Below are 14,130 nucleotides of genomic sequence, written 5' to 3'. Positions count from 1 at the left end.
TAATGGTGAATCCAGGGCTGGATAAAAGACCTCTGGCTCCGAGCCCGGCATCCCAGGGATCACCAGCAACTGGCAGGTCTGAGGAATATCTTCAGCTCCCTAAGTGTTTCGCAGAAAGCCTTACGGCTTAGCTGTCTCTTCAAAGGCGTCTGTTTGTCAGGATAATGCCAAGTGGCGGTGCATTTTCCTTGCTCAAGAGACAGTCTGGCAATAGCGCTCAGAAATCCCGGTGGCTTCATCAATAATGGCATCAGGGCTGGCAAAGTGACTCGGTGGCATTTCTGAAGTCACGGGTTTCTGCAGCACTAACAGACCATTATTGGAGAGGGAAAAAAGCTCTCATCCCATTAGCATCACCGTTTCAAGCAAGCACATAGAAAAGCTTTTAAAGCTTCCAGAGCAAACACAGGAATTTTCTCTCTTAAAAAAAAAAAAAAAAAATCCCAAACAAAAGCGATGCCCTTAGAATGGTCCCCAAATGATTTTTTTTTTTTTGCCATTAATTGTGCAGTCATAAATACGACCCCTGTCTTCCCCAGCTCTTTCATGAAAACTAGCCCACAAACACTGTCTGTTCAAAGATGACGAGCCGAGAGGAACTCTGCTTTGAGAATTGCTATCATCCATCCCAAGCTGCCTCTTCTCTGCAGCAGGAAGGAGTCTCCCAGCATCCGCCTCCCATCGCTTGGTCTCCTTCTTCCAGGCAGAAGCTCAGCCACCCCTGCTCAGCAGCCCAAGCCCACAGCTCCTTGAAACTGCGTGCAAGCCCCTGCGTCCTTGTCTTTTGAAGTAAAAGGCTTTTCCTTCAGCCTCCCAGGCCTCTGCTCAGTCTCAAAAGCCTGGCTCAAGAGAGTTCATATTTAGGAAATCCTGGGGCGTTCCTGTCGTGGCACAGGGGATTTGAATCCTACTAGGAACCATGAGGTGGCAGGTTCGATCCCTGGCCTCGCTCAGTGGGTTAAGGATCCGGTGTTGCCATGAGCTGGGGTGTAGGTTGCAGATGTGGCTCGGCTCTGGCGTGGCTGTGGTGTAGCCAGCAGCTGTAGCTCTGATTGGACCTCTAGCCTGGGAACCTCCATATGCCACAGGAGCGGTCCTCAAAAGACAAAAAAAAAAAAAAAAAAGGACATCAGCCAAAAACTAGTTAAAATCTCGGTGATGTCACGCCTGCCTTGGCCCTTGAACTTGCTCTAACTGCTTTTCACGCATGATCGCTCCCTGGCTTAATTGCTTCCTTTTACGAATGGCTACTTTCTAGTTGGAGTCCTATTGCACCCAGGGCCTTCTTTTGTCATTGGAACCCTCCCTGACACCCCTTCCCTGTACGCAGTCTTCTTCCCAGAGAGAAGGTCAAGGGACGATAACCCCAGAAACAACCAGAACCCATCCCCCGACTGACGCCGGCCTCGATGACTCTGAAATGATCTGAGGAGGAGAGGAATGCAGGCACCACAATTACTATCAACAGCCCTGTTTTTTCAAGCTAAACCTATAACCGCCCCCCCTCCTGCTATCCCCTCTCAGGAGAGGACACGATTTTGAGGCATTAGCCTGCTGTGGCCGCCTTTGCCTGGCAAAGCTACAACGCCTCCTTCCTGCTTCACCCCAAACTCTGTCTCGAGACTCAATGGGGGCCCCTGTACAGAGGCCGCATTTCAGGTGCATCTTGTCTTTATACTCTTCTGCAAAACGTGTCTGGAACCTCTTTTCCTCCCAAATACCCAGGTTTCCTGGTCGCCCTAAGGTTTCTGTGGAGCAAAAGGCAAGGGCCGCCGTGACTAGATTTTAGCTCGAAGCCTAACACTATCTTTGGGTCCCCCGGCCCCAGAAGCAGCTCGTGGCGTCCCTTCTTGGGTGTCTCTCCAGAGAGAATCTTCGCATGGCTCAACAGACCCAGGCAGATGTGAATTTTCTATATACAAATGTTTGCAAGCTACCTAACTAGTCTTATACTATGTTTCTGATTATATATGTATTTGCCGAGTATTGACTAATATAGATTTTTGGGGTTGATTCTGTTGGGGTTTTCAGCTAAACAGTGATAACACTTTAAATTGGACTCCATTTATACAGCAAAAAAAGACAGAAAACATACTAACGTGTAAACTCAAAAAATAATGTGCAGGAGCCCCTTTGTGGCTCAGCGGTTAGCAAACCCGACTAGGATCCATGAGGACCTGGGTTCGATCCCTGGCCTTGCTCAGTGGGTTAAGGATCCAATGTGGCCGTGAGCTGTGGTGTCGGTCGCAGATGCAGCTCAGATCTTGCATGGCTGTGGCTGGGGTGTAGGCCAGCAGCTGTAGCTCTGATTTGAGCCCTAGCTTGGGAATCTCCATATGCCGCAGGTGCAGCCTTGAAAAAAAAAAAAAAAAAAAAAAAGTTGAAAGCAGAGGAGGCAGGATGGGACAGGAAAACCCTCAGATCCAGAGCTAGAATTGTGTGCTGGGCAGAAATAGCCAGGCTCTTACACCAGCTTTGCTCTGTCCATTGCCAGAGGCTGTGCTGAGAACAGTGTAATTGGCACAAAAGCTGAGATGGCTCCTGTGTGTCATATTGTGGGATTTGTAATAAGAAATATGGATTTGCTTCCAGTTTGTGTGTACATGTGTCCGAATATGTTTTTGCTCCCTTTCTGGCAGAGCTCCTAAAACCCTTGGAATTATCCAAGGGATGAGGGGGCATCCAAGAGGTCTTTTGTTATGTTAACCAGGCCACTTTTGGAAAACACGCAAGAAGGAGGGCTGATTGCTAGGAGAACCAACCTGTGATTAGGGCGCCTGGGCTTTCAGTCCCACGGGGCCTCCCAGCCCCCACTCAGGGGAGGGGAAAGGGACTGAAGGTTGAATCAGTCACCAAGGGCCAGTAATTTAATCAGCACGTCCTTTTTAATGTAGCCTCCATAAAACCCCCCAAAAAGACTGGGGTTTTGAGTATGCAGAATTGGGGGTGGGGGATGGCATTAGTGAATACATCGGGATGGGGGTGGGGGATGACGTGCCCGGGGAGGGCATGGAGGTTCTGTGCCCTTTCTTCATACCCTGCCCTGTGCCCCTCTTCCTCTGTTCCTGAGTTATGTCCTTTTATTTCACCCTGGGCATCTACTGTTTCGCCAGTTCTGTGAGCCGCTCTAGCAAATTGATCCGAGCCTCGGAGGATCCCTGGAACCTCTACAGCCACTCGGAAGCACAGGCGACAACCTGGGCTGGCGCCTGGTGTCTGGTCTAAACTGGGGGGAGCTGTCCGTAGGACCAAGCCCGTAACCTGCGGGATGGGACGCCCCCTCCAGGTAGGTAGTGTCAGGGTTGCGAGGACCCCACACACATCAGAATTAGGTGTAGACTCTTACCCTGAGCAAAGCTATCTGCTGGAGGCTATCAGCTAACCCTCTGCTCCTAACTAAAGATCCCTCTCGGCAGCAGTTGCTGTCCTCACAATGTCCTACATGAGAAAAAGACTGGAAAATACCTCTCTCTCTTTCTTTTCTTTTTTCTTTCTTTTTTTTTCTTTTTTTCTTTTTTTGTCTTTTAGGGCAGCACCCACGGCATATGGAGGTTCCCAGGCTAAGGGTTGAATCGGAGCTTAGCCTCCAGCCTACACCACAGCCACAGTAACGCCAGATTTGAGCCAAGTCTGCGACCTACACCACAACTCATGGCAACACCGGATCCTTAACCCACCGAGCGAGGCCAGGGATTGAACCTTCGTCTTCATGTATACTAATCATATTCATTTCCCCTGAGCCATGACGGGAACTCCAGCCATGTCAAGAACTCCTCTCTCTTTTTTTTTTCTTTTTTTTTTTTTTCATATGCACCTGCGGCCTATGGAGGTTCCCAGGCTGGGGGTTGACTTGGAGCTGTAGCTGCCGGCCTTTTTAAGAAGTGGAATTAATACAACAGAGTAAACACAGCCACAGCAATGCAGGATCCAAGCCACGTCTGTGACCTACACCACAGCTCACAGCAATGCCAGATCCTTAACCCACTGAAGGAGGCAAGGGATTGAACCCGCGTTCTCGTGGAGACTAGTCCAGTTGATGCCCACAAAGCCACCATGGGACCTCCAAGACTAGAAAATACCCTTGAGAGAACAAAGGGGAATATGCCAAAGGGCAGCCTGTGTCCTTTGATTGGGAAACTTAACTTCCTAAAGATGTCACTTGTCCCTAAATTAAGCTAGAGATGTAAGTGCCATCCTGTAAAAGGGTCATCCACAGCACAAGTTGATTATGAAGTTCATCTGGGAAAAGTAAACAAGAATCGCCAGGAAAAATTTGAAAAAGAACAACAGAAGAGTCACACTTGACCTTGAACGACACAGCCTGAACTGTGTGGGAGCACTCATACGTGCATCTTTTTCAGTGTAATGCCTGTATGTCTATAGATCGATCTGTAAGTGTGAGGGGGAAAGCGTTTGCGCTGTTTTAGAGCACACAATATGCAGAATCAAAAGAACTAGAGTTCGGATTCTATCCAAACTGTTTCAGTTTCCTGACCTTGGATGCGTCATTTATCAATCCTTTTTCTGCTTTTGTTTGTTTGCTTTAGGGCTACACCCATGGCATATGGAGGTTCCCAGGCTACGGGTCGAATTGGAGCTGCAGCTGCCAGCCTACATCACAGCCACAGCCACCCCAGATCCTTAACCCACTGAGCGAGCCCAGGGATATAACCCGAGTCCTCATGGATACTTGTCGGGTTTGTTACCACTGAGCCATGACAGGAGCTCCTCAATCCCTTTATTTTTGAGACAGAATGAGCACAACTTGGATTTTTTTCCACCCTAAGGAGGGTTAGTGCCCTTAATCCTCAAGCTATTCAAGGGTCAACTCTATGTGTTCCGGTTATAATCTCTTTAATCAAAACAGTGTAGGAGCGCCTGCTGCGGTGCAGTGGGTTAAGGATCCAGCATTGCCACAGCTGTGGCTTGGATTTGATCCCTGGCCCAGGAACGTCCATGTGCCACAGGTGTGGCCAAAAAAGAAACAAAACAGTGTGACATTAGTGAATGAAGATGGACCAACGGAACAGAATAGAAAAATTAAATTATAGATCCAAATATGGTCCAAAATAAAAGCAACATCCCAAGTCAGTGGGGAAAAGATGACCTTTTTAAGAAGTGGAATTAATACAACAGAGTAAACAAGAAAAAAAAACATTAAAATTGAGTCCCTTTCTCATTGATCAACACCAGAATAGACGCCAAATGCATAAGAGAAATAAAAATATAAAAACCTTCGCGTACTAGACGGAAATATAAGTAAACTCCTCTATGGTCTGGAAGTGGGGAGAGCTTTCTTAACAATTATTCAAAAGCCAGAAGAAAGAAAGGACAAGTTCCAGGCCTGCTTTGCTTCTCCTTCCTGAGCAATGTGGCGAGAAGGCCAAGCACACTCAAAATAAGCCCCCGTTGATCGTCTTGCCACTTTCTCCGGATGCCCATTCATCTCAGAGTGCCTTCCCCCAGCACCCTCTCCCCAGAGGAAAAACAAAGACGAAACCAGCACAGAAAGAGCAGAGTCCGATGCAGGTGCAGTTATGTCGCCCACTGCGCTCTTCACGCCGCAGGAAAAGGAGCATCCTTCTCAGCACTGGCTGTACCTGGCACGCTCTCTTTTCCCATAAGCAACCCAGCTGCTTTCCTTTCCGTTTGTCTCATGCTGACCCAGTGTAAAACTGAAAGGGGCACCAGAAATGGGGGATCACGCCCTGGAAAGGGTAGTTTGGAGGCAGCACTTGGAGCTGCAGGAAGAGCTCCGGTCGCTGTCATGACCCCTTCTCTGCCTCCAGCTGGTCCAGGGTGCTACCAGGTCACTCAGCTCCTGGGTGCCTCACCTGCAGGAGGCCAACAGTGACCGGGCTGCCGTCCCTACGTAGTCGCCAAGAAGATGACTCCAGATAATGTCTTTGAGCAGATCCATCTCCCTTTTCCGTGGGCCTGAGCTGGAGTGAGCAGGATGGGGTAGTGCAGCCAGAAGAAGAAGGGGCATGAGGATTGGTGCGAGAGGGCATCTGAGGAGGCCAGCTGGGAGCTCCAGGGGAACAGAGCAGGGCAGGCGAGTCTTGGGCGGAACATGGGAGACAGAGGAAGGGAGCAGGATGGAAGGGAAACCCAGAGCAGGGGGGATGGAAAGAGCAGGAGGGAAGCCAGTGCAGTGGGCTGAGTGCCTGGAGCTGGCTGCTCAGGGCAGCTGGCCACGGGCAAGGAGCAAAGCCCACCCCTGCCAGCCCCCTCCACCGGGCCGGTACGGCACACCCACGGGTGGATAGAGAAACAAAGTGTGATCCTACATAACAGGGGGACATTCTTTAGCCTTCAAAAAGGAAGGCCATGCTGATGCATGCCACGACATGGATGAAGCTTGAGGATGTGACGCTAAGGAAAAAAGCCAGTCACAAAAGGACGGATACGGCACAATTCCACTGACCTGAGCCACTCAAAGCAGTCAGATCGTAGAAACAGAAAGCAGAAGGGTGGTTGCCAGGGGCTGGGAGGAAGGGGAAAGATGAGGTAAGTTGCTGGGCACTGAGTTCATATTGGGGGGATAAAGTTTTGGGTACAGATAACGTGGATGGTTGCAAAACATTGCGGAGATATTCAGTGCGATTGAATGGTGCCCTTTATAAGTGGTTCAACTAATAAACGTCATATTGTGTGTATTTTACTGCAATTAAGAAACAAAAACCACCCTAATGGGCCCAGAATGGGCTGGGTCTTGGCATCAGAACTGAGGAGAGGCTGGTTGTGTTGGGGGAGGGGTGCTGGGGTGGGAAGGTGGCGTCCGACCTGTCACACAGTCGGGCACAGACACCAGGGCTGGGCCAGGGTCCGGAGGAGACCTGGAGAAAATGTGCTCTGGATTTGGCTGTTTCCCAAACTTGGCCTCCAGGAACCCCTGCTCCTTGAGAACGACGAGCCCCCCTGACCCAGGGACCTTCAGCAGCTTTGCTGCTTTGCTGGAGCAGCCCCAGCCCCATCCTCTGCCACCAGCAGGTGATGCGTGCAGGAGGGAAGCATGGTCCCTGTGTCCTTTTGTAATGATAAAAGCCCAGAAGGTCTTGGTGACCAGAGAGTTCCCTTCCCGCAGGATGTGACAGGCCATTTACCAAGGCAGCTCTGGGATCTTTCATGGTCGTTCAATTTGCATGAAATAAGCACAGCCTGGGGGACTGAAGCAATGTAATCTCAACCCTTAATTACTCTGCTTCCTCATTGACAAGACAGCTGCGTCTGTCCGATGCAATTGGTCGTAAGACCGTAAATACTGAAAACAGCCAACAGCGCAGAGCATATGCAAGCAGAGCTCCAGCGAGGCGGGGGCGGCTCACGGAGAGGATATGAAGCAGGTAAGGACCGCCTCACCCCTCACTCTTCTTCCAAGAAATCGGATGAAACCACATGCCCATGTTGCATCGGCCACACCTGTCACCTCCAACCACAGGGACACAGCAATACCGGGGGACTTTGACACCAAATTGTCCGTCTTTTATCATAAAGACACTGAGCCACCTTTCAGAAAGCAGAATTGCTTCCCTGCCCTCTGTTCGCAGGCTCCTCGATCCTGACTCAGAGCAGAGCTTCTCCTGTGACTCGTGCAAGGCAGGATAGAGCTGCAAGTGAGGAGGGAGCAGGGGTATTCCTCATATGTTAGCAAATTTAACTCTAAACGACCTTGAGAGGTAGGCACCTTTACCCCCAGAAAGGCTGAGTCACCTACCCAAGGTGACTCAGCCAATAACTGACACAGTTGAGACTTGAACCCAGATCTGTGCTTTTCTTATCTTCTCTACATGGCTGCCTCCCTTAGCAGAGTGGGCAAACCCAGCAAAGTTCCTCTGCAACGTCTCTGCTTGACCCCCACAACCCCCTGAATGACCGACTATCTTCTACACTCTGTGTTCCTTCCACTCCTCCACCCCAAATCGGCACACAGATCTGGTAGTAGTCATTTACACTTTAGTCTGAACTGAAGCCCCAGTGTTAATTGTCCAAGGAGTAATTTGTATGATACAGCTCTGCTTTAATAGGAATAGGGGCCCAGGGAGGGGCACAAACGTGTGGCTCTTATCAGGAATAAAATAGGTGTAAGTGAACAGATGCGGGAAGACAAAAGCACTCTTCACCTCCTTCCTGTAAGGTGTGAAATACTCATCCTACATATCCAGGTAGCTGTTTCTAGTTTTTTTCAGGCCATTGCCCACTTGTCTAAGCTATGACATAAATTAACCACAAGGTGAGACAAGTGGTCTCACCAATGTCCTTTTAAACTTGTTTGCTTTTTTATGTTATTTATTTATTTGTGTCTTTTTAGGACCACACCCATGGCATACAGAGGTTCCCAGGCTAGGGGTTGAATCAGAGCTGTAGCCACCAGCCTACACCACAGCCACAGTAACTCGGGATCTGAGATGCATCTGCGACCTACACCACAGCTCACAGCAACGCCGGATCCTTAACCCCCTGAGAGAAGCCAGGGATCAAACCCACGTCCTCATGGATGCTAGTCAGGTTCTTTAACCACTGAGCCACGACAGGAACTCCTAAACTTGTTTGCTCTTTTAAAGATTCTCTTTTACATATGTACACATCACATTTGTATAAAGATGCTTTAGTGAGAACAGAGAAATCTATCCGTCATCCTCTTGTTTCATTGGTTTTTTGTTGTTGTTGTTGCCTTTGGCTTCTGGTTCCCTCTCACCCCAACAGCTGTATCCTTTTGGTCTGTTTCTCTGGAAAACCCAGACTAAAGCAGAGTTGAGGACCCAGACTAATAAACCCACAAAACTCAAGGTAAGAATTCAGGAGTTCCCGTCGTGGCGCAGTGGTTAACAAATCCGACTAAGAACCATGAGGTTGCGGGTTCGGTCCCTGGCCTTGCTCAGCGGGTTAAAGGATCCAGCGTTGCCGTGAGCTTTGGTGTAGGTTGCAGACGCGGCTCGGATCCCACGTTGCTGTGGCTCTGGCGTAGGCTGGTGGCTATCGCTCCGGTTAGACCCCTAGCCTGGGAAACTCCATATGCCACAGGAGTGGCCTAAGAAATGGCAAACACACACATACACAAACACACACAAAAAGAATTCAGCACACATGGAGTTTCCGTTGTGGCTCAGCTAACTAGTATCCATGAGGATGCAGGTTCAATCCCTGGCCTCATTCAGTGGGTTAAGGATCCAGCATGGCCATGAGCTGCGGTGTAGATCGCAGCCACAGCTATGCAGGAATCAAGCCTCATCTGTGACCTACGCCACAGGTCACAGCAATGTCGGATCCTTAATCTACTGAGTGAGGCCAGGCATCGAACCCGCATGCATCCTCATGGATCCTAGTCAGATTCGTTAACTGCTGAGCCATAAAGGGTACTTCCCTCTCTTTCTATGATAAAGTATGTTTCACAAGGAACCACACTTCTCTCAATCACCATGGCGGATCAGTGCCTGCAGCCTGGCCTTTGTCACATAGCAGGTGCTTCCCAAATCTTCGTGGAATGAGAAACCTGAATGGGAAAGAAGAATGCTTTTTCTGACAGCCTGGGAGAGAAATAGGTGGGTCTGGACCGTAGAGTCAGATTCGAAGTCAGTACAGCTTGGGTCCTCGCAGCCACTGAGCCTCGCACTTGGGGGGTCTGTGAAGGGGCCTCCAACACCGTTTGGAAAGTCTGCTAAGAGGCTACGTCTGGAAAACTGCTTTGAAGCCACTTTATTAAAGATCAACATAATTCATAATTTTTATTCGAAGCAGTGTCAAGGTTGAAGGTTCTCGTCAAGCTAAATCTAGGATTCAGGGTTATATGAAGCACGAATTTGAAAACCACAGGCCTGGGTGATTACTTGAAAATATTAGAAGCAGAAAGGATGGCTCTACTGCCAGAAAGGCACCCAAGACAGAACACAGAAGCCAAGTAGAAATCCGTCTGTAATCCATAAACATCTCCCCATCCGGGAAGAAGGAAAGACTGCATCATGACTTAGGTGCAGGTCCTGCTTCTGCAACTCAGACACTGGGGTACGATCAAGCTTAAAAGAGGAACGACAGGAGTCTTGCTTTCTTGGAAGCTAAGAGGCATCACACGACAAATCATAAAGCAGCCTGAGAAATAACCAAAATCATCACGGCACTCAGATTAAGAAAAAGGACGGGGGAGGAGGGGAAACACATCTTTTAGATCTGACAGCTATGACTCATGAAAAACGTTGAAATAGACCAAAACGATGATGCGGTAATTGCAAGGCGAAAGTAAGCACTGTCTCATCCTGGATCTTTTCATTCTGTGGGGTTTACACCGTTATTCAAGCTGTTTTAGTTCTGTCCACCGTAGTTAACCCCAGCAGTACAAATGCTTCTTGCCCATAGACATGCAAATTAATTCTGCATAGAATAATGGATTTCCTCCCTCCTGTCCCTGGAAAAAGGCAAATTTGTGTCTATTTATAAATTCTTTTTTAGCATTTCTTATTTGCCTGTGTGCGTTTGTCTAGGTGAATTTTCCTTTGAACTAAGGTCTTACTGTTTCCCTCATTTATGAATGAATTAAATAAAATCTTTGGAGTTCCCTTCATGACTCAGTGGTGAACGAACCAGACTAGGATCCATGAGGATGCTGGTTCAACCCCTGGCCTCGCTCAGTGAGTTAAGGATCCAGCCTTGGCGTGAGCTTGGTGTAAGTCGCAGACATGGCTCGGATCCTCCATTGCTGTGGCTGTGGTGTAGGCCGGTGGCTGCAGCTCTGATTCGACCCTTAGCCTGGGAACCTCCATATGCCAATGGTGAGGCCCTAAAAGGACCAGAAAAAAAAAATCCTTGACATATGCTCATTTTATAAGTCTGTGACCGTCATTATCATAGCCTCTTTTAAAACAAACCCCGGGGCACCTCAGTGTTCATTGCTGTGTTATTTACAATACCCAAGAGATGGAAGCAATCTAAGTGTCTATCAACAGAAGAATGGATAAAGAAGATGTGAGATAGATATACATATATTCCACACACAATGGAATATTACTCAGCCATGAAAAAACACCAAATTCTGCAATTTGCAACAACATGGATGGCCCTGTAGGGTATTATGCTTAGAGAAAGAAGTCTGATGAATACTCCGTGTGGTCACTTCCGTGGGAAAGTCTGAAAGAGAAAACAAGCAAATGTATATACCAACACAGAAACAGACTCGTGGATCTAGAGAACAAACTAGGGGCTAGCAGTGGGGAGAGGAAAGAGGAAGGGGGGAGCCGGGGGTGGGTGACTAAGGGATACCAACAACTGTGCATAAAAATCGATAAGCCAGAAGTGTGCCGCACAGCAAAATAGAGTCATTGTTTTGAAATACCTTTAGATGGAGTAGAAGCTATAACAATATTGAATCACTATGTTATACGCCTGAAACTAATATCGTAAGTACTATCAGTCAGCTGTACTCCAATTTAAACACACACACACATCAGAGAGTTTTGACAACAAGTAGTAGAAAACCCCGATTCCACCGGCTGAAGCGGTAAGGGAGATTAATGAATCGACATAACGATAAGCACAGAGAAGGACAACCCCAGGGCTGGCTAAGCCAGGCTCTCCCCATCACTCCCTGCTCTGTGCAGCTCTCCACACTGGCCAGGCTGCCTTCAAGGTGACAAGACGGCTGATGCAGTTCTGGTGCCTCAAGGAGACGTGCTCGCATCCAGAGGACCAGGGCGAGAAAAGCACGTCTTTCTATACATGTCTTTCCATGAGTAAGACCCCCCGGGGTCTGGGGGAGACAACTGCTTCCACACCCCACTGGGAAGACCTGTACCGTGGCCCATTCCTGACCCAGTGCTGAAAGGCGGTGACAGCAGAGCGACGGGCTCAGTGGGGCATGTGGCAGGGGCTCAGGAATACCCCAGCTCTGGGATGAGAAAGCGTAAGCAACGCCACCCCATCTGGATGTTGGTCTTACAAAGAGAAGTAAATCTACCATACGAACCCGCAAGATGGATGGTTTTCCAGCAAAGCGAAAGGTCCGAAGAAATAGCCTATCAAATCCATGGTTTTGATGGGGGTGGGAGGGAAATAAAACCGCAGGGGGAGCCACTCTTCCTTAGTGTTTTTGCGACACAGTGATGCTTCAAGCATCTCAACATCCCAGAATCAGGCCATCTTACACACACCCCAGATTCAGCTTCTATTTTTCAAATAAATGCTTTTTGCATCCTTCAAAGCATGTTTGAACATGTTAAGAGATTAACATCCTCATCACTATTTTAAATCCACAAATAAGTAAGACATACCTAGTCTTTATGTGTCAGTTTTCAGCCCATGTTTGCAGCTGTTGTTAAAGCACTAGAATTATTTGCTAAGCGAGATGGGGGATTAATATTTATTGAGTGTCTACTCGGCAGGGTGTGAATTAATTTACAGCTCTCATCTCACATAGTCCTTACCCCAGTAATAGGAAACATATTTTAAATTTATCTTTATTTTAACTGGTAAGTCGGAAAAAATTGTTAAGGCGTTCCCTGGTGGCTCTGTGCGTTCACAGTGTGACATCGCTGCTGTGACTCCTGTCTATCCCTGGCCCAGGAACTTCTGCATGCCACGGGTGCAGCCACAAAGAAAGAAAAAGAAGATGTGCCCTTGTCCACATTGTACTGCATTGAAACACAGGTAGGTGGAATTGGGGCGCTGGGGTCCTTCACAGCCACCCTCTGCGGCCGTCTCTTCCATTTTTCCCATTGTCCTTGCTGTTCTTTCTCTGCCCCTCTTTCAAAAGACATGCATAAGTTTTGCAGAAGTGCATGTGAGCTCTCAAAATAAAATGACGGCATTCCAGTAGTTCCCTGGAATTCCCAAGACATTCTCATTTGTGGATGGGCAAGGTACGAGTGGGTTTGGGGTTAATTACCTTTTTCCACCTGACTCAAAAAATTATGGGGGTGGCGGTAGCTGTGATAAGCAGCAGTTTTCTCTACCAGTGCACACAAACAATCTTTTACTTGGATTTGCTGTCTATATTCGCTTTGGGTTTCTTTTTGCATTGTCACAACCATTTTGCCTTCATTGTTTAAGCCTATTCAGGCTGCTGTAATCAAAGCACCACAGCCTAGGCCCATGGTAAGCGACCGAAGCTTATTTCTCACAGTTCTGGAGGCTGGAAGTCTGCGATCAGGGTGCCAGCAGGCTGGGTGTCTGGTGACAGTTCACTGCCTTGTTCATACATAGCCCTCTTTTTATTGTGCCCTTAAAGTGGTGGAAGAAGCATGGGAACTCTCTGGGGTCCCTTTTCTAAGGGCACTCATCCCATTCAGGAAGGCTCCACCTTCAGGCCCTACTCACCTCGCAAAGGTCCCGCCTCCCAACCCCACCACACTGGGGGGCTTAGGATTTCAACAGATGGATCTGGGGAGGCAGACACATTCGGTCTGATCAAGGTCTCCGGGCCCTTGAATCATTTCTGCTAAATGCTTATGCTCGCGTCTAAATCGGATCTTCTTTTAATCCCTGGAAATTCCCCCAAGGTATCTGAGATCTGTCCCATCATGCCTAGATGAAAAACATGGTTTAAATGTATCAACTACCATCTCGTTTCCCCAAGACCCTTTGTAAAACTTGCCAATGAAGTTGCAAAACCTTGATATCAATTTCAGTTAGGCTGCATAAAGCCAGAGCTTCACGCAAGAGCGAGGGCTCAATGGTCAAGAAAAAAAGGAACTAATATCCAACTAACTTGTCTCTCTTTGGGCAACCCTTGAAACGCACGATGACCTGAGAAGCATTTTGCTGTTGACAAAACCCAACGCTTCCTCTCTGTTTCTCTTTCCTTCTTCCCCGTTGCTCTATAGAAATGCATGGATTCCACAACCTTAAAAACACATCTTAGAGCACGAAGAGCCCCCAAGATGGGCTGGGTAGAGGTTGGCTCTTAGCCTGATTGATCTGCCATATTTGTTTTATTCCTCCTTTTATTACCCCTCCGCTCATCCCTGGATCCTTAAAACACACCTCAGTGACACATCTGGCACCTCCAACAGCGCTTGCTGACCAGTATTTTTTTTCAGCTCTCCAGGCACAGAAGAGCCTCTGGATAATTAAGGATGTTACGAGCTTGTATTTTTACAGTAATGGTTTTTCAGATCTGTGGACGGGTAAGGCAGCACGCTCATA

Source organism: Sus scrofa, chromosome 3 (assembly GCF_000003025.6).
Source record: "Sus scrofa isolate TJ Tabasco breed Duroc chromosome 3, Sscrofa11.1, whole genome shotgun sequence".
NCBI classification, from domain to species: Eukaryota; Metazoa; Chordata; class Mammalia; order Artiodactyla; family Suidae; genus Sus; species Sus scrofa.
The sequence above is the reverse complement of the archived record's forward strand: the minus strand, read 5'-3'. Positions refer to the sequence as shown.